General features: G+C 41.8%; 1 protein-coding gene across 1 annotated transcript in view; it reads right to left on the reverse strand.

The window, feature by feature from the left end:
* coro7 (coronin 7) overlaps positions 1 to 18,604 on the reverse strand; it is a 107,309-nt gene that overhangs the window by 9,191 nt on the left and 79,514 nt on the right. The gene's annotated exons all lie outside the window — the stretch shown is intronic.

The following is an 18,604-nucleotide window of genomic DNA, read 5'->3' on the forward strand; positions in this document are numbered from 1 at the left end:
GCTGTATTATTTTTTCGAGGGCAGGAAGAGAAGGCGACGGCCGATCCATCCACTTCACATCCCAGGCCCAGAGGCTGAGTGAAAATGTGGAAATAAAGTTCCAGTGATGAACTTGTGTATGCTTCTTTTCTTTGGGGAACGCCACCCGGCTGCCACCACATCGACTAGGAATGGCCGAGCAGTGATGTAATGCACCGAGTGCGACAGGATAATGACAATATAATGACAGACTAAGTTTGGGGATCTTCTGTGATGGCGCATTGATGACAGGCGAGGGTTAGCACTGTGCACATGTGAGAGAGTTTTTCATATTTTAACAAAACCGACACAAATTCAGGATTACCTAAAAAATGTCTGCCACAGGTTTGAGGTTATTATACCTCACATTCTTTATTCAGCTCACTTTTATCTTCACGAAGACAGGGATCTTTGACTCTTTTTTCACATTTTTGGAAGTGATTTTTCTTGGCAGTTTTGCAGCAACAGACAGAGAAGCGATTAAGTGCCGTTCATGACTGCAAAGGTGAAAGATATATTAATAAACTAGCCGGCCAGGTGGTAAGGAAATATTACTCTGTAAATGTGATTTTAAAGTTTGCTTTTTTAACTGTAAAGTCTTACAGAGAATCTGAAATACAAGATGCAACAGATAATTGTACATTTTGTGCAACTTCAACCCCTTCTCACACCCCCCCAAGTATAGTTTATTTATGAAACCCATTTAAAACAAAGTGCAGCACAAAGAGAAGTACAAGAATAAAAAGAACAAGAAATAAATTGCAAAAAAGTGAATAAAAATATCAAGACAAAAGTCGAAAGTCAGTGTGTGGGTGTGGGTCTTCAGTTTAACCTTAAATAATGAACTAAATACAGCAGGAAAAAGAGAACGTTTGCATGATTCACTGAAGCAAAGTTACAAAGGCACAAACAAGTCTTTTGAACCAAATATGTACTAATAGGTCAAAACTCTTGAGTTCATTCAATGATGAGTCTATTATGACTATTTTGATGTATTTTTTGTATGTTTTATTCCACTGAGATATTCATATTACATTAAAAACTTGAAGTACTTACAGGCCTCTTTCCCTGCTTTCCTAACTTTATTCTCCGGTTCATCCTCTTTACTTCAGGATCTTTGACTTATCAGAAAACTGGACCTGTTGCAGACCTGCCTCCTCTTCTCTTCCCTTCCACATCCCTCCCTCCCCCCCAGTGTCCCAGGCCTGTGAAGTCAGGCTGTGGGTTCCCATGTCGGAGTCAGTCCACAGGGAGTCCCTAAACACCTCCATTCCCACACCCCTCACTCTGCCCGTCTTCCCTTTTCCGACTTACCAGCACTACCACCTTGCACCCACCGCTCTCTTTGTGCCTCCAGTCCCAATTATTTCTCTGCCGCCTTATCTCTGCTTTTCTCACAGTAAACGTGCAACAAGTCAAACAGCCACATAATAGGAGTGGAGTTTTATCACTGATAAAAGCCTCTGTTTACTGTCGCTTTCACGCTCCACCTCACCACCAGCCCACTTTCCCACAGAAACACATATACGTGCATGCGAGCGCATATTTTGACTCACGTAGATGTAAAAGCAAACATAAACCTACTAGTAGTACAGCTTAATGAGGTATGTGCACATTTACTCATTCCAGCAAAGAGTTGTGCTAAGTTTGGGACCGAGCTTATTGTGAATATCTGGATCACATGGTCTGATTATGAATGAAAGAGGCTGTAAACAGACGTGTGATTGTGTGTTACTGAGTGTGTGTGTGTAATCCAGACCTAAGCTTTTTCAGCGGTGTGTGACTAGCGGGTTTACCACACGTGTGTTATGGGTAGTGTTGAAATAATGATAACAAAAAGTGAGTGATGGAGTACGAAAAAGAAAGAGAGAAAAGTAGAGAGGGAAAGACATTAAGACGTGAATAACGGAAAAGATTGAACGATTTGACTCCTCAAAACGACCGAATAGTTCCCCCAGTGTCGTATCATCTATCTGCCCCCCCCCCCCACCGGCGTCTCCACATCTTTCTAACTCGTCCAACGAGCTGCAACAAGACGCCTGATGCTCCTGGAAAATTCCCCCTGGCTTCAGTCTGTTACTGGCCCTGGGCTCCAATATGAGTTTAGAAACATCAGAAAAAGTGAAGAGAGCACCGACTCTCCCACACACACACACACACCAAAACACACATCATAAAATGACCCTCTCTGCCCATGACAGCAGCCTTCAGCACCCGCAGATACGGTGGGCATATTACTCTCGTGTGCACATGTGTGCGTTTGTGTGTGCGTGGATCTGACTCGCTCCACGTATGTTATGATTATGAGAATGTGTTGTGGTTTGATCATGCAGGAGATAGTGGAATAACTGAATGATGGAGGGACAGACAAATTAATATGTGGATGACAGACAAATACAGGAGGGATGTGTGAGTATATGTGTGTGTGTGTTGGCAAAAACTACACACACAGGAAAATATCCGTTCAGATTCATATTAAAATACACCTGTGTATTGATTTTTGTGAAGATTGGTCAATGGGAACACATTCCAGGGGTCTCGGGGGGCACCGTTGAGCCATTTTGCGACGCCCATTCAAAATTCCTTCAGAATACGTAAATTTTCACCACTTTCTAACTTTCTGCAAATTTTGGTAAGAAGTTGAGCATGTTAAAGCCCTCAAAAAGCCAATTCATTTGCCTGAATAATAATAATAATAATCCTTACAATTTCAATAGGGTCTCACCAGACACCTTTGATGTCTGTGCTCGGGCCCTAATAAACTCTGCAATTTAAGAAAATGCTCTACACGCTCAAGCAAGACAAAATATGAAAAACTGCACACACATGAACACATACTTCCACACATGTATAAGCACATGTGGGTACCTCCAGACACAGTAGTGTATTATGCACAGTGTAGATGGAGTATAGGTGGAGTTAATGAAAGCAGCCTGCAGAGGTATAAGGTTATGAGTTGAGCCCCAGCAGCTGGAGGACCAGATCGGTATCAGTCAAAGGGACCTTTCTTTCAGGTATGAGCTCACGGCCTCTGGAGCAGCCAGCCTGACTGTGACAGACAGACGCTGGACAGAACAGAAGGCTCCAGTCGTCAGGTCAGAGCTGCTCACAAAGTAGAAAAGAAAGAGAGAAGGTGCATTTGGGCAATGTGGCTTTGTTTGTTCGTGAGGAAGATTTGGCAAAACCTACCAAACGGATTAGCACAGAACTTGGAGGAAGGATGCGGTATGGGTCAGAGAGGTCTCACAACGTTTTGGTACAGATCTGGAGCAGGGAGCTGATAATCTGTCATATTCAGGAGACTGATATCTATGAGTGTGTGAAATTTGTTGCAGCCTGATTGACTATTGGGTTTCGGCCCAGGAATGCTCTCTTGCCATTCTTCGTGTATAGAGGATGTTGTGTTGCTTTGTTTGACTGAATTATAAAAATTAAACTGATGTCACCTGGCAATCAGGCCCATTTCTCTTGATTTAGTCAATAACTACCTTGGAACACATACTTGGAAATCAGTCTTGTACGACCTCCGCTTTATTAACTTCTCACTCTATTTCAGTTTCACTCCCCCTCTCTCCTGTTTATCAGTCCCCTGGTTATGTCATCCCAATCAGTGGGAGTGAGCGAGCGCTGCTGTGCTATCACTTGGGGTGAAGGGTCTGCAGAACTGTGAACTCCAACAGTCCACTTTATCAGCCTCCCTGCCTCCGCAGCCTGCAGCCTGCAGCTCGTCCAGCTGTACCAGCCGCTCTCTGGCGTCCCACTGGCCGGAGGCGACTCCTGATCTCAGCCTGATTCTTTGTCCATATAATTATGTTTGAATAATCACACTGGTGGGTCACAGCAAAAACAGTGGACGTGTTGTTGCAGATCTCAAGTCAAGTGTGAGAGATCACAGTGGTCACCCCCAGTCATTCTGATAAAAAATGAGCTCAATGTTCTTTTCCCACAGTCGTCGGATTCAATGACAGCCGAGGTCTTATCTGGTGAAGTCTAAGCAGGATTATTTTTGTATAAAGGCATTTAGAGGCGACACTTCACAATCCTGGTGAAATAATGTCTTTTAATAAATGACAGAAAGATACTTGGGGATGTGAAAGAATGTGGGTACTACATTGATTTCCTGTTTTTCTGTAACAATCCATCTCTTTTTCATTACATGTGTGTTTTCATATTTAGGAAAAAGTCATCGTACATGATATCTCATCACTCTCATCAAACAATATAACATAATTTTACAATCTGCTCTGAATAGAAGCTTCTAATGTCACTAACTTGTCACAAACTCCATGTCCATCTCTCACAAGTTCTCTCACAAGTGCCTAACACTAGAGTTTCTATCCAATGCAGATGTGTTTATCATTAACATGCACATTGCACATCTGCTCCTTGTTCTTTGCTCCTCGTTATCATGCATCTATTAGAACGAGGTGTCAAGGTTTAGTTTAAAAACTCTAAACATAAACACATTTGTTTATAATGCTCTTTTTGGAGGGGGGGGGGATTGGGACATCATTCATTTAGCAGAGATTTGATTCAAAACCAAACTATATAGAATGAAGGTATGTTTGTCAAGGCCTCATATGACGGTGCCCACACAGACACACAATAAGCAGTAGATTTATAACAGATCTGTTGTAGCTTGAATATTAATTTGTAGAAATATTTGGTATGTTGAACAGCTGTAACTAAACAGCTGTATCTCTCTCTGATTCAAGAGTATGACCATTGAAGCACATGTTTTTCATTGTTGAGGTTATTTTCATCATCACTATCTGATGAAGAGAGTTCATATGACCAGATTATCCGTTTACTCCTTTGATAACCCTGCCGCCTTCCTGTAATTGTTTGATGTGATACAACACACTTTCTGTTTCAGCGTTATTACTCTTGTATAAGGACATTGGACACAGCTAATGGCTTTAAGCACACTTGCGCTGCAGGCCGATGGGTGTTCACATCTCTCCGACAATGGGAGGACTGGTGCGGAATAATCCACTGGTGATTAACAGGGGGATTCATAATGAAACAGCACCGGACCTACAAAACCATCTCCAGGATGTGTTCTGTAATGATGTGAAATATAGAGACACATTTTCTCCAAGGAGACTAGAGTGAGAATTCCAGATCATGGAAAAGATCCACTAAACAACCAACTAATGGTTTGGCAGCCGAAGTTCTCTCAAACTCTGCAGCATCAGAAACCAGCAGAAAAAGACAACTGTAAATAAACAGTGTATCACAGCTGATGAACGTTGTCACCTCTGTAAACTCACTGGTTCACAAAGCAATCAAACCTTCGCACTTGTGCCATGTAAACGTGTATCAATGTTGCCTTTAGTGGTATCATAGCTCCACAGGACGCCCCACAGAAGATCCACCACAGGGTCAGAGCGAGGGCGGCTTCACCTCCAGGCTTCAGCTCAGAGTGATCGGACACAACAAGGCACTAACACTGGACTTTCACTGTCAAAATTAATTTCATTTCTCAGTTTGTTTTGGGGGCATAAGAATACACAACATGGCAGCTTAGCATCTTGATTTCCATTAACCCTGTTTGAACCGTTCATGCTTTGGCACTGCATTGAAATAATAGAGTTAAGAATATCCAATGAATAAATGCATTTTATAATTTTCAAAAACCACAAATACATTCTGTATATTTTAATAATTTAATAATGATAAAAAATTCCCAAGAAAAGATATTTAATCAGTTTCCCAGATCTGTATTTTCAAGTCTGCGTAGCCAGAAAACTTCGAGTAGGGCTCTTTTTTATCTTAATCTTTAAAACATGCTACTTTGTGAATATAATGTCCATCAATATAAAAACATAGAACTGATGATAAAAAATGTTTGTATTAATTTTGTTTCCATTGTACGAATTGAGCAGGAGGTTCCAGCTACTATACAACTACTACATCATGAGGTAATACCTCTACTACATATCATATCATATTATATCATACTCTTTGTATATTCTTTGTATATATAAGTCTATATACACATATTTATACATGTGTACATGTTATTATTATTATTATATTTACTATTATTATTATATATACTGTTGCTGCCATTATTACTATATACTGCTATTATATTGGTATAATTACTATCATATATAAATATATATTATGTTATATTATATACTATATATACTGTACTATTTTTATATGCTGTCTAACAATAACATTACCATCATATCATCAGTACTGTTACCATCATCTTGCCACTGCACCTTATCTACCTATTTATCTTGTGTTTCTGTTTTTATTCTTTCTACCTCAATATTTTTTATTTTATTCTATTGTATCGTATTTTACTGTATTCAAATATACCGGCTGCTATGACGACTTAATTTCCCTTCGGGGATGAATAAAGTAATCTATCAATATACACATTTTTAGTGTAGATCAAAGTCTTTGAGGTTTTTCAAAATCTGTGCACAAAAGCTGTTAAGACTTAAATGAATTGAAATGAGAGAAAAGCCACACGCAGACATCAAGGACCCTGTAGGTTCTTCATATACGTTCTTAAAGGCTAAAACACATCTCTGTTTGGGGCCGTGCAGAATGAAGATAAAGTCACGATGAGTTCAAGGATCCTCAGCCGGCTCTTGAGACGAGCTGCACAGTTGCCCAGCTGAGCGGTGTGTGTGTGTGTGTGTGTTTAATAAGTTTGCTGGACCTGCCTGCCCAGCTCCCTCCAGTAGCCAGTTCATTAGAAGGGAATTAGAGTTGACGTGGTGCGTTCCTGAGAGGGGGAAGAAAAGCCCGGATTGTTGGTTGAGGGGCCAGCTGTGGCCGTGTCTGAACCCCAGTGATGAGGCTCTTAGATGGGCTGCCAAGCGGCTCCTCTCCCCTCTCTCCTCACTTCACTGGGCCCCATCCTCTGGCCCCTGACAACCACCACACACACAAGGACGTATAGCGGCCCAGACGCATGTGCACACACGCATGCTCGGGATTTAATTAAACTGACTGCGTCCCGTGTCAACAGTTCTGCACCGTGAACCCTCACACACCCACACACTCAGAGTCCACATAGGACCAGATGCAAAGCTGCCAAAAGGAAAAATATGACAGCTTCAGCAGTAAAATCATTTCTGTCCTAAAGAAACAGAACAAAACTTCATCACTAGTCTAACTAGCTGCAGCTTCACACTGAACTAAACAAGCCTAAAGTGAAGTGCTGGCATTGTGGAATCAAACGCGTCTACGTCCATTACGGCTCTCCCTTTTACACAGATATTAATCCCCATAACATAACATTCCCACCTTCAACGGGACACAGGGAGCCCCAATCAGAGCTGCACATCTCTCAGTTAATCCCGTTCTGCTTTGAAAACAGCGAAACCGCAACAAGACGGCCCAAACTGCGTCAGCCACATAACACAACTTTACAAGATGTCAAGTATGTGTGGAAAAACATCCTCCTTGCAGTATATTGACAAGTCAAGACAACTTAACAAACAGCGTTGTCCGACCACATGATGGACGTTGCAGCTGTTTTGCATAATGGCAACATAAAAAACGAAAACCCCAATCTGTATTTTTAACAAGAGGAGAAAAAAACGAAGCCTTCAACTCACTGAGCAGATAATTACACACATTTCTACTTGTCCAAGATGAATAAGAGAAATTAGAGAGTCATCTCCCAAAGGACACATGCTCATGCGGACTCGCAGACTCACAAACACTCAGGCAGACCTATAAATGTGGTAAACTGGTCCAGACTGCAGAGCTATAAAGCAGCCAGGACACTGGCCATAAACTGGCAGGAGACCTCCGACTCAGGGCTGAAGTGCAGACACGTGGGGGGGGGGCAGGGCTGGTGTAGAACGTGGGTTGGCGTGAAGGTGTCATGGTATCTGGACTAAAGGTGTGAGGCTACTAATAGGAAACATAAATCTTCAAAAAATGCAAATGAGAAAACACATAGCAGGTTTCGTTCACATGTCATGCATTTGAGTCTGGGGTTTGCACTCTGTGAAGTCTGCTGCTTGTTGTCATCTGTGGAGCCCAGGAAGAGATGCGTTCCGCGTTAACCCCGGGGCTCAGCATCAAGGGCCCGGGGCTAGATGACCATTAAATGACCTGTCGGCGGGGGCCTGGGAACCGTTCAGCAGCCGCGACCGCCTCCGACGACAGAGGAGAGAGGAAGTGAGGCGCAGGAGACGGAGAGAGAAAATGTGAGGGGTCACGACCCGCGGCAACCCTCTCTGCTCCCGGGCCACCTGAAGGAAGTCCAGCTCCCGTCACGGTCGCGTCGGAAGCACAAGCGGCAGACGGAGTTACACATGTGGAAGAGGAAGTGAGGAGACAGTGACTTGTTTTCTGCTTTCAACTGGAAGTTGATGGATTGTCAGCCCGCATTAGAACTTGAGCAGAATCTGAGCTAATGAGGCAGAAGATGATTTCAGAAAAGAAAATCACACTGACACAAACCCTCTAAGGTCTGGAAGCTTCTTGGCTTTTTCATTTAGACGTCGCCTTTCATTATTAATACCAGTTTCTTCCGCTCACACATAAACACAGATTTTAATTATACATTAAACTTTTGTGGAATTCATAAAACCATAAAAATCGAATGGCAAATATGTTATTGATGATATGATGACATTTGAATTGATCAAAATATGTATCAGTGCTTGACCAATGTTATTCTGGATGAATCCCATTACATTTTGTGAAGAAACTAGAAAATAGCAGTTTCATGCTCTAAATCAGCCATGGACATTGTGTCCTGCACAGTAATTATGCCGCATTCCAGAGGCATAACTTAAAAGTAATGATCATACTGTGAGCTCAGTCAGTTTTTATAAAGCACAGATTGGAGGTGATGTCAGTCTTGGGTAGACTCCAGTCTTTCTTTCCTACCGTGGAAAACCCACAAGTCCAACCTGTTGCTGATGTGACCTTCACAAAGTGAAGTCGACTGTAAGAACGCAAACCGCAAAGAACAAACTCGACAGACGACTTAACGCCCTGTTCAAAACCTGCCAGATTAAAGAAGCCGCGTTCTCTCTCAGCACAGACACTCGACTGCTAAAGAGCAAACACACAACTGACGCCATAACCGAGCAGTGATATCATGAGTTTGACGTTTTCTCTTGATAAATATCTTTGGCATTTGTTGCTCAACCCTTCGGCGGAAGTTCCCTCGAATTGTAGCACTGACCTGACCTCACACAAAGCCTCAAACTGGATGATCCAACCAGTCAGTACTACTGTGTATGACTGACCGTGTGTGTGTGTGTGTGTGTGTGTGTGTGTGTGTGTGTGTGTGTGTGTGTGTGTGTGTGTGTGTGTGTGTGACTTTCCTTCGTGGACAGCCAAGACAGAATTATTGGAAATGCTAGAACACTCAAAAAGCTGTAAATTACAGACATAAAACATGACGGTTTAATATTCGTTTTTCTTTCAAACCTGAGTACGTGTCTGCAAATGAGTGACAGGTTCGACCAGAGAGGGGTAAGGTCATTCCTGCTCAGCTACAAAAAAATATTCTTGAGGCGTTCAACAGAGAACCATTCATCAGGCAACAGTCGCTCGTGTTTTGACTCCACGGTGTCTTCTGCTTTATCAGAGTTGGTTAACAGAGTTTATCAGAGCCGCTGTGTCTCCGTCTCTGGTACCAAGCGACTGTGGATCTGAATCATCTCTCTGTGACACACACACACACACACACACACACACACACACACACACACACACCTTGCTGCTGGCGACTGTGTCCATACTTGCTCTTTCTGGTCCCATACAAAATGACACTTTATCACTTGGATCCCCTCCACTGATCTTATTTCTTGTATCTGAAAAGCACACATTCCACTCCGGTGGGACGACAATCTCATATCTCCGAAAAAAGTAAACATTTGGAAACACTAAAAAGATCGTTTTCAGAGTGATAACTAAGTTTTGGCTGATAAAGATGTTCGTGTTAAGACATGAAAATCAGCAACAACCGAACATTTACTAAGCAAACTTTGCGTCCCTCACTGTACCCTGTAGGATTGATAATCCTCACTGTGGCCCCAGGATGTGGCCTTACCTTTCCCCCTTTGTTCTGGGTGGACTGACTGTGCACGGAAAGCCTGCATTTCACTGTAAGAAGGTCCTGCACAGTCACAATAAATCATGGGCTTTAATGACCGAAGCAGGGATTTGTACAGTGCAAACCAATAAAAACCACAGGACAGAGCAGATTTATACTAAAAGAGTGAAAAAAGAGAGAAACTAAGCGAGACAAGAGAGAAGAGATAAGATAACTACATGTAGTAAATCTCAACAGTTATGCATATGTGTGTATTTGTGTATGTGTGTGTGTCATTCAGGAATGCTTTGAGCTCTATCATGGTACATCTGGAAGAGTTATTGGACAGAAAAGAGACCAAGAGAAAGTAAGAGAGTGTAGATGTTCTGCAACTGATACGACCAGACTGACTCCTATTGCTCCTCCGTCTTTGCAGCTGCCTCGGCCTCGAAGAAGGGAGTTACAAGATATTTAAAAAAAAACAAATTGAAAACAAAAAACAGATAACAAATTAAAAAATATCTTCCTCTCTGCTCTTTCTTTTCGTTTAATCAACTTCTATTTAACCAGTCGTTGATGTCAAGGTTACCACATGTCCATGTTGCCATTATCAGTGCTGTGTGTCAAAGCTGGAGAAAGGCTTGTTATCGGTGTGCATGAGTGTTTGTTTGTATCCAACCTTCTCTATTTAACTACAGGAAGGTCATGTTGTAGTCAGATTACTCAGCGGTGGCCTGGCAGAACGAAAAAAGGGCTTCGGACAGAAGTGTGGTATCCTCATGAAAGAACACACAACACGATTGAAAGATATCGTGTCGCCGGGTGCTGACCAAACTTTAATATGCAACTCACTCGTCTGAAGGCACCAGGTTGACCTGACGTGACCTGTGCCACTTTGCCGCTCTCGTCCCTCTGGCAGAGTTTCGGTCATAGTACAAAACAGCAGTGCAGTCATAGTGAACATACTGTAGCTAAGCTGCCGTCGCTTTGCTTCCTGCACTCAACCACAGGCATGCTGCTGTTACCCAATACCTGACATACCAGAGTGCAGGGTGAGAATGAGCCGGAGAGGTAGGAAGGAGGGAGCACAGGAGGGCAGAGAAGAAATGAATGGAGGAAATGAAGCAGGAGGAATGAAGAAGAGAGGGTTGTTCTGTTTACGAGTGGAGGCTGAAACATGCCTCTCTGGGCTGCACATTCACATTCCTCTCACACTTGTGTGTTGAGCATAGATTTACGTGGTTTATCCTTTCTGATGTGAAACCATAGCAAGAGTTACATCGTTTTATGTAATTGCATGACAGACAGCGTTGAGATTCTGCAGGTATGTGTGCCGTCTGCTCTGTGCATGGTTTGTCTGAGATGTTTATTTGCAGAGGTATCAATCCAGCTTTTTGGAATGATTAGAATGCTGCAAGACAACTTGATGCATATAAACAATACATCCCTGCAGAAATGTTTAAGGACACCTAAACTACAATGTATACAATAATAAAATATGAAATATAGATAAAGATAGAAAGAATAAATGAAATATTTTCCCCTTCATTTAAAAATCCAAAATCTTTGAATGTAATAAGGTTTTGTTTTCAAAAACGTAACTGCTGCTTGAGGCGAATACAGAGTGAAAACAGCCTTCTAGTGTGAAACTGCACAAATCCCCATTCTGCATGGGGGGTATTAACATGAGACTGTTAGAAAAAAAAAGAATGAGAGAAAGACTACATGCAAAAAGGTTAAGTTAATGACGATCATGGGAAAACAGGCCTTCTAAGTGACTCCCTGAGTGAGAGAGGGACGGGAGGTCACCCACGTGACCTCTCAACCCAACCTCTTCCCCTCCGATCTCACCCCTTCTCCTTCAGGCCTCACTCCTCTTCAATCTCTCTTATCTTAGAGAAGAGATAAGCAAAAAAACCCTCACGTTTAGCTCAAGAGAGAAAAGATAACCAGCCAGAAAACAAATGCAGGACACAACAGCCACACGTGTGTGGTTTAAAACACTTAAAAGGCTTAACCGCTCGCTGCTATAAGAGAAAGCCTCTCTACGTCTGCTCCATTCAGTAAAAACCAGGATTGTTTCAGGAGGCGTTCTTCATCCTTTCAACAATAAAACGTGCACTAATGGCTTGTCCAGCTCTGAGGCATGCATGTCACAGCTGTGCTGTCTGTTTCTGTCTCTCTCCTTAATGAGAAGTGCCAGTGTGAGCAGAGTCAACAGACCAGTAAACCTCACAGTGAACTATGGTCTGACCTCTGGAGGTCTCCGTGTGTTCGCTGTCTTTGCCTCTTCTGCGTGAAACAAACAGCTCCTGCAATCGCTGAGAGTCGAGTGCACAGAGATCTTGGTGTTAAGGGCCACTACATCAACCTCAGTAACAGCTGACATCAGACTCTAGATTTATTCAAATTAGGTACATATGACATAAGGCCCTAAGGAAGCCATATTTAGATTATTATAATAAAAAAAATTTTTTTATGACAATCTGTCTCCGTTCCCGAATCAAAGCTGGTTAACACCGCCTGTCTAACCCAACCTCAGACAGATAACTGCAGAGAGAAGGCCATATTATATTTAGGGTGAAAACCCCAATTCCTTTACAGAGCCACACTATACAGAACCAGATCCGATCTGGATTATAGTGGTTGATATAGAGATTACATTTTTTTTTTTTATTGTAAGAAAGTAATGTTATCGAGGCTTGACATTTTACAATTTAATCATAAACTTTATTGTCAATAAATATAAATAAACATGTAGAGTCAAACCAGTTTTTAGTCAAATATAAACATAAATGAACATTTTTTTCTGCATTGTTTGCCAAACACAAGCACAAAAACTAAAACGCAAGTTTACTTTGAGTTTAAACAAAGAAGGATTGTGTCAACAAGATGATAAAATATACACGTATATGTATACATACATAAATATACAAAGGTTCCTCTATTGAAGACAGCTTTACGAGCAACATATTGACTTATTATGAGTAAAGCTGGCAAGAGACAGTGGGTGGGAAGAGTCAACATTTCCCTTTTATCTGAGGCAGAGCATTTGATTTTAGTATTATATGTTTGTTATCAACTTCTGCTTTGAGTTCACTCCTCTCTCTCTCTCTCTCTCTCTCTCTCTCTGTTTGCCATAGTTCTGTGTCTCGTTCAGGTTCCTATAGCAGCCACTAATCAACCATGCATGTTCCTGGTTTCTCCCTCTCCCTTCCCACACATACGTTTTCACCCTATGGCTGCCGGGTGCTGAGTAGCTGTGGGAAGACGGGCAGGTCTCACAGCAGCCCACACATAATGCCATCAGAGCAGATTTAGGTGTGACGGGGAGACATACAGAACAGATGCCACATGCAGTCACAGCAAACACTAAACACAAGGACACACAGAGGCTGGGAGAAGAAGGAGCAGGTAGTGGAGACATCAGAGAGTAACCCAGGACAACACTTCATGCCTTTAAACTTGTAATTAAATAATGTAAAAGGAGAAGTCCGGTAAAATTCCTCCCCCCAACTCACTTCTGTGGGCCTTACTATTTAACTGCAGTTTATTAAAATGGGTTTTTATAGTTTTATAGTTATAGAGAACTTAAAATAAAGTTGAGCAACAGTATAAAACGTACAATGTATAAAAGGAGGGAAGAAAAAAGAGGTCAGAAATTGTCAAACTAATGTGCGAGAAAGTGGAGCGAGCCGAATAAGAAATGGGATTAGGGCGAACTAGGGTGGAGGAAAAAGGAAGTGATGAAAGGCTGGTTTGTGAAATACTTCAGAACGAGTTTGCGCACAAACGTAACAAACGTATGCAAAATACGCGGGAGGCGATGAAATGAAACTGGAAACGAAGAAGAAATCCCCGTCACCACCGTGACACTGTGGCTGCTGTAAGAGCCTTCAGCTTTAAACCGTTGTCTGCAGTGGGATCAGCAGCAAACCAGAGTTTTATGAGTTCCCCAGGGCAGTGGGGGGGCACGGACTGGATGCAGCCTCTCCATCTTTTACTCCTCGGGTGATTATGAGCCCAACGTGCTGACGGCAAAAGCTGTAATGCTGTTTACAACACTGACCGAGTTCTTTTGACATTAGAATTTGATACTTGCTATTGATTGTAATGCATTGCATACATATTATTTCCCCTGTGTTGGTTAAGCATATGGATGTGCTGTGCTAATACTATCAAATGAACCTGAACGTCATCGATGTCCACAGTGAGCATGTTGAACTCACTGGTTTAGCTGAGGTATAACATAGGAAAGTAAAACTAGATGTTTAAATAGGCCTGATTCAAGATAAATTGAGAACTTAATAGAACTTGTTAGAATTCTGTTGTAGTGAAATAACAGATAACTCAAATAGAAACTAAACAATAATATTAAGTTTACAGTTTAAAAAACAATTTAAACAGAAGTCAAAATAGAATTGATAAAACCAAAAATAGGAAATGGTAAATCTTTTCTTTTCCTAAAAGAAAAAGGATTCAACTTGAATTTAATTCATTTGAAGATTTGTATGTAACATGTGTGTTATTTGTTAGTTGTATTGTTAATGTGTCCTATGGTACCTGTTATTCTATCTAAAACAACTCACCTTTTCTATTCTTATATAAAAGAAACCGGCATTTCAACTAATTCTATCGTCTGTGGTGTGTTCACTATATTTATATTTCCACTGTTTAACTATTTTACTGCTCCTACAAACCTAGGAACTGGTCCTGTTAACCTACTTAACTGCAACTAGTAGTAAGTGTTACATAAAATTGGACTGCGACTGTCCTGTAACGCACCAACAAGCAGGACCTTTCTGTTGAGGACATGATGAGTGTTTTATGCTGAACAGTAGGACAACATAATGTCGATTCAACACACATGATGAGTGGAAAGATTTACGCATTTACTTCAAAGCCTGTTGAACAATACAGTGCTGTGTTGGTTAAGATGTTGTTATGTTGTCATCACATCTCGTTGTTGTTATATTTAAAGAACTCGCTTTGTTTCGTTTTACATGCTAATGGGAATCTAATTTGAATGCCATAAGTCAGGGGGAAAATGCTTCTTCGTTTTAAAGCCTCATTTAACATAAACAGTAGTAAATTGTACAAGTGGAAAGTGCAGATTCTCAGGCACATAAAAACATCTAAGTGCCCATATTCCAATTTTTCCATTTCCTTTGTGGATGTGAAATATCTGTAAAGTAGCTGAGGCCAAAGTCAGCGGCAAAGGGAGCCAACAGAAAACACTGCTCCTGGTTTAAAGCCTGATTTTCAACATAGGACTCAAGCGCCAATTGGGACGACAAAAACAACAACACCCTAGTTGCCGTTGCTCCAGATGCCTCCAGGTTGAGGAGCGTGACATTTCTGACACGCGTTCTGAACAGGTGACTAATGACAAAGCTGTCAAACATATGCTTGGAGGCAATTTTTGTGGTATTTTGAGAATTGGAGCATGTAAAACTTTTCTAGTAGACCCACAAATTAAAAATGATGAAGCCGTAAATGCCCCAAAAAATATGTTCACTTCAAATATCAACACCACAAAGCTTTTACTGTATCACCAGGGACACGAAGGGGGACATGAAATCTACAACTACACACAAAGCAGGATTTGTTATGTCTTTACACATTTGACCTGAATCGAATAGTATTAAGTGAAAAATTAGGTTTAAAAAAAGTGAGGAAAAAGGTTATATCACCATCCACAAACGTTGAATGACAAATCTGTCGACCTCAGCACACCTGGACAACCTCAGCACTGGTGTTGAAGCCTGGACACAGTTCATGTGTATTTATGTAGAGAGCGAGCGAGGGAGTGAACGAGGGGGAGGAACAGAGAAAGAGGAGAGCACGAGCACTGATGTTGAGGCTCATACGTGTGTGATAAAGCACAAGAGGGTAAGATTTATTTCTTACCCTCTTTTTTCTTTATTTCTCCTGTACACATAAAACTCGGTTGTGGCTACGACTGAGAAGCTACATCTGGACCCTGCGGGGCGAGCGTGAAATCATTTCTCTATTCCTGCAATTTACAGTAATGCCTTACAGATGATACCGAGTGTTTGTGTGTGTGTGTGTGTTGCGTGAGTAATAAATCCTATATGGTAGGAGAGGAGGGGGAGCAGGCAGGAGGAAGGCATGAGCCACAGACTGCATGAGGACTGATGTCAAAACATAAACGGTACAAACTAATAAGCTCGACAAGTGGAACTAAAGTGTCCCTTGTTCATAGGATACAGAGGGTGATGCGGTTTCAGGAGACTAGATCCTAACTGCCAGCAGTGGACAATGACTGTGGACTATAGAGGATCCCATCTTGATGCTGGATCGTGATCTTGCTGGCTGCTGACCAGAGACTATGATTGCAGCAGGACTACTTGACATATAGTATTGAAGTTATCCTTCAAAAATGTTTACCCTCATTAATGCTGCTAAAAAACTTTAAGCCCGATGATGTTTTCCTACACTTGACATCTATTGCACTTCTGTCCGTCCTGGGAGACAGATCCTCACATGTGTCTCTCTCTCTCTCTGAGGTTTCTACATATTTTTACCTGTTAAAGGGTTTTTAGTAGTTTTTCCTGACTCTTGCTGAGGGTTAAGGACAGAGGATGTCACACCATGTTAAAGCCCTATGAGACGAATTGTTATTTGTGAATGTGGGCTATACAAATAAAATTTGATTGATTGATTGATTGATTGAGACACGTGCGATGGCATCCGGGCCAAAGAGAGGACTGTTTGTTGACTTAAGTTCTTGTTGGCGTCGCTGTCCCTCAGAATTACAAAAAAAGTAAAATTTGGGCTGGTTTCAATTATTTTTCAGTTTTATCGTCAGCACGTGGAGAAAAACAGAAGCTCTTCAGGATCGTGCTGCACGGGCCGAACCCATTCAAGTATAAAAGCTCTGTGCACAAGAGGCTTCGGGGGTTCTGCTTAATTCTGTGACATGTGGCTAAAAGTACACAGCAGAGCTGACTAGGGATGGGGGAAAAAATCGATTCAGTTACAAATCCCGATTCTTGTGAATGACGATTTTAAATCGCCATGCTGCCTCCCATATCGATTTTTTTAAAATTAAAAAAAAAAAAATAGTATATGGGGGGAGCAACATCACCCCAGAGCATGTTGACCAGCTCTTGTTTTTGCACAAGAATCTAAACATACCCAAGCACTAGCTTTGTATCGCCTACTTGCAAACAACAATAGCCTACTTTTTGTTTCTTTTTTGTTTATTTCATTCTATTTAATTTACCTTTTATTTATTGTTTAAAAGTAGCCTATGGCATACATTTCTTAATCTGTCAGTTTGTGTGCAGTTGACAGGGGCTATACAATAATAGGGCACATTTTTATTTATTTTCTTTATTGGCTGCCCGGCAGTCATTAAGTTAATGTTAATATTTGAAATAAAACTTGTAAAGCTCTAAGTGAATTTGACTGTGTTGTATTTGAAGGTATGATTCAACATTTTTCCATGGTCCAGTATTTAAAAAAAAAAAAATAACCAAAAGAAATCCCAGGAAATCGTAATATCGAATCGCAATACTTACAGAATCGCAATACATATCGTATCGCCACCTAAGTATCGTGATAGTATCGTATCGGGAGGTCCCTGCCGATTCCCGTCCCTAGAGCTGACACAGTTCCTCGGAGCTATCACCTTACTGTACCTAGTGGGACTGGCTGACACTCACTTAGACGGGTAGTTTGTCACAGGCGTTTGGAAGCATTCACTAATGTGCACATGTACGCTGTTGAGGCAACAGACTTCTGCCAGAGTCAACAATGTCATATTTTGTATTTATGTTTAAAGGCAGGTAATTACCCAGTTTCAGATTCATGTAATCTAGTCCTACACAAGTGTTTGTTATCATTATGCTGCAGCCTTACTCACTAATCTTTCAGCATGAGGAGTAAAATGAAGACTTAAAAAAGCACTGCAAGCTGTAATTAGGGGAAACAGTCATTCAAATGAAATGCAGCCGACATCTCTGCACGGAGAAGGACTAGAGCAATGCAAACAGGTCGTGCAGGTCGGCATTAAGAGGGAGAGAAGCCAGCAGGTCTGTGGCTCAGGCTGCAAGGTGAGGTGTGTGCAGGCTCTGTGCAGGAGTGCGCTGTTCCGCTGTGCCTCGCTCCTCCCTCCGCTCTACACTCTTCAATAAAGCGCTTTCTGTTCCGCGGAGGCAGCACTCGAGCGCATTCCTGGACCTGGAGGTCGGTGTGTGTCTCTCTCCCGAGGATTTGATGAGGACCGTGTACTTTTGAGAACTTTTTTTTTCTTGTTAGAGAGAGAGAGAGAGAGTGAGCGCATATTCGGGGGAAACCTACACGAAGTCTCTGGAGTTATATCGGCGAACTGCTCCGTTTGGATAAAGACATATGTGCAACTGACTGCGCTCCCCAACTTTACCTCCTCGAAGTTCAGGGTAAGGAATCTTCCTGCTCCTGGTTTATTAATTATTCGGGATTTAAAACAACGCAACAGGAGCAAAACGTGCGTAAAGACGCGTCCAGGGAGTTGTGTCGATAGGTGGATTTGCTTTGGAAACACGT

This window comes from Limanda limanda, chromosome 17, assembly GCF_963576545.1.
Source record: "Limanda limanda chromosome 17, fLimLim1.1, whole genome shotgun sequence".
NCBI classification, from domain to species: domain Eukaryota; kingdom Metazoa; phylum Chordata; class Actinopteri; order Pleuronectiformes; family Pleuronectidae; genus Limanda; species Limanda limanda.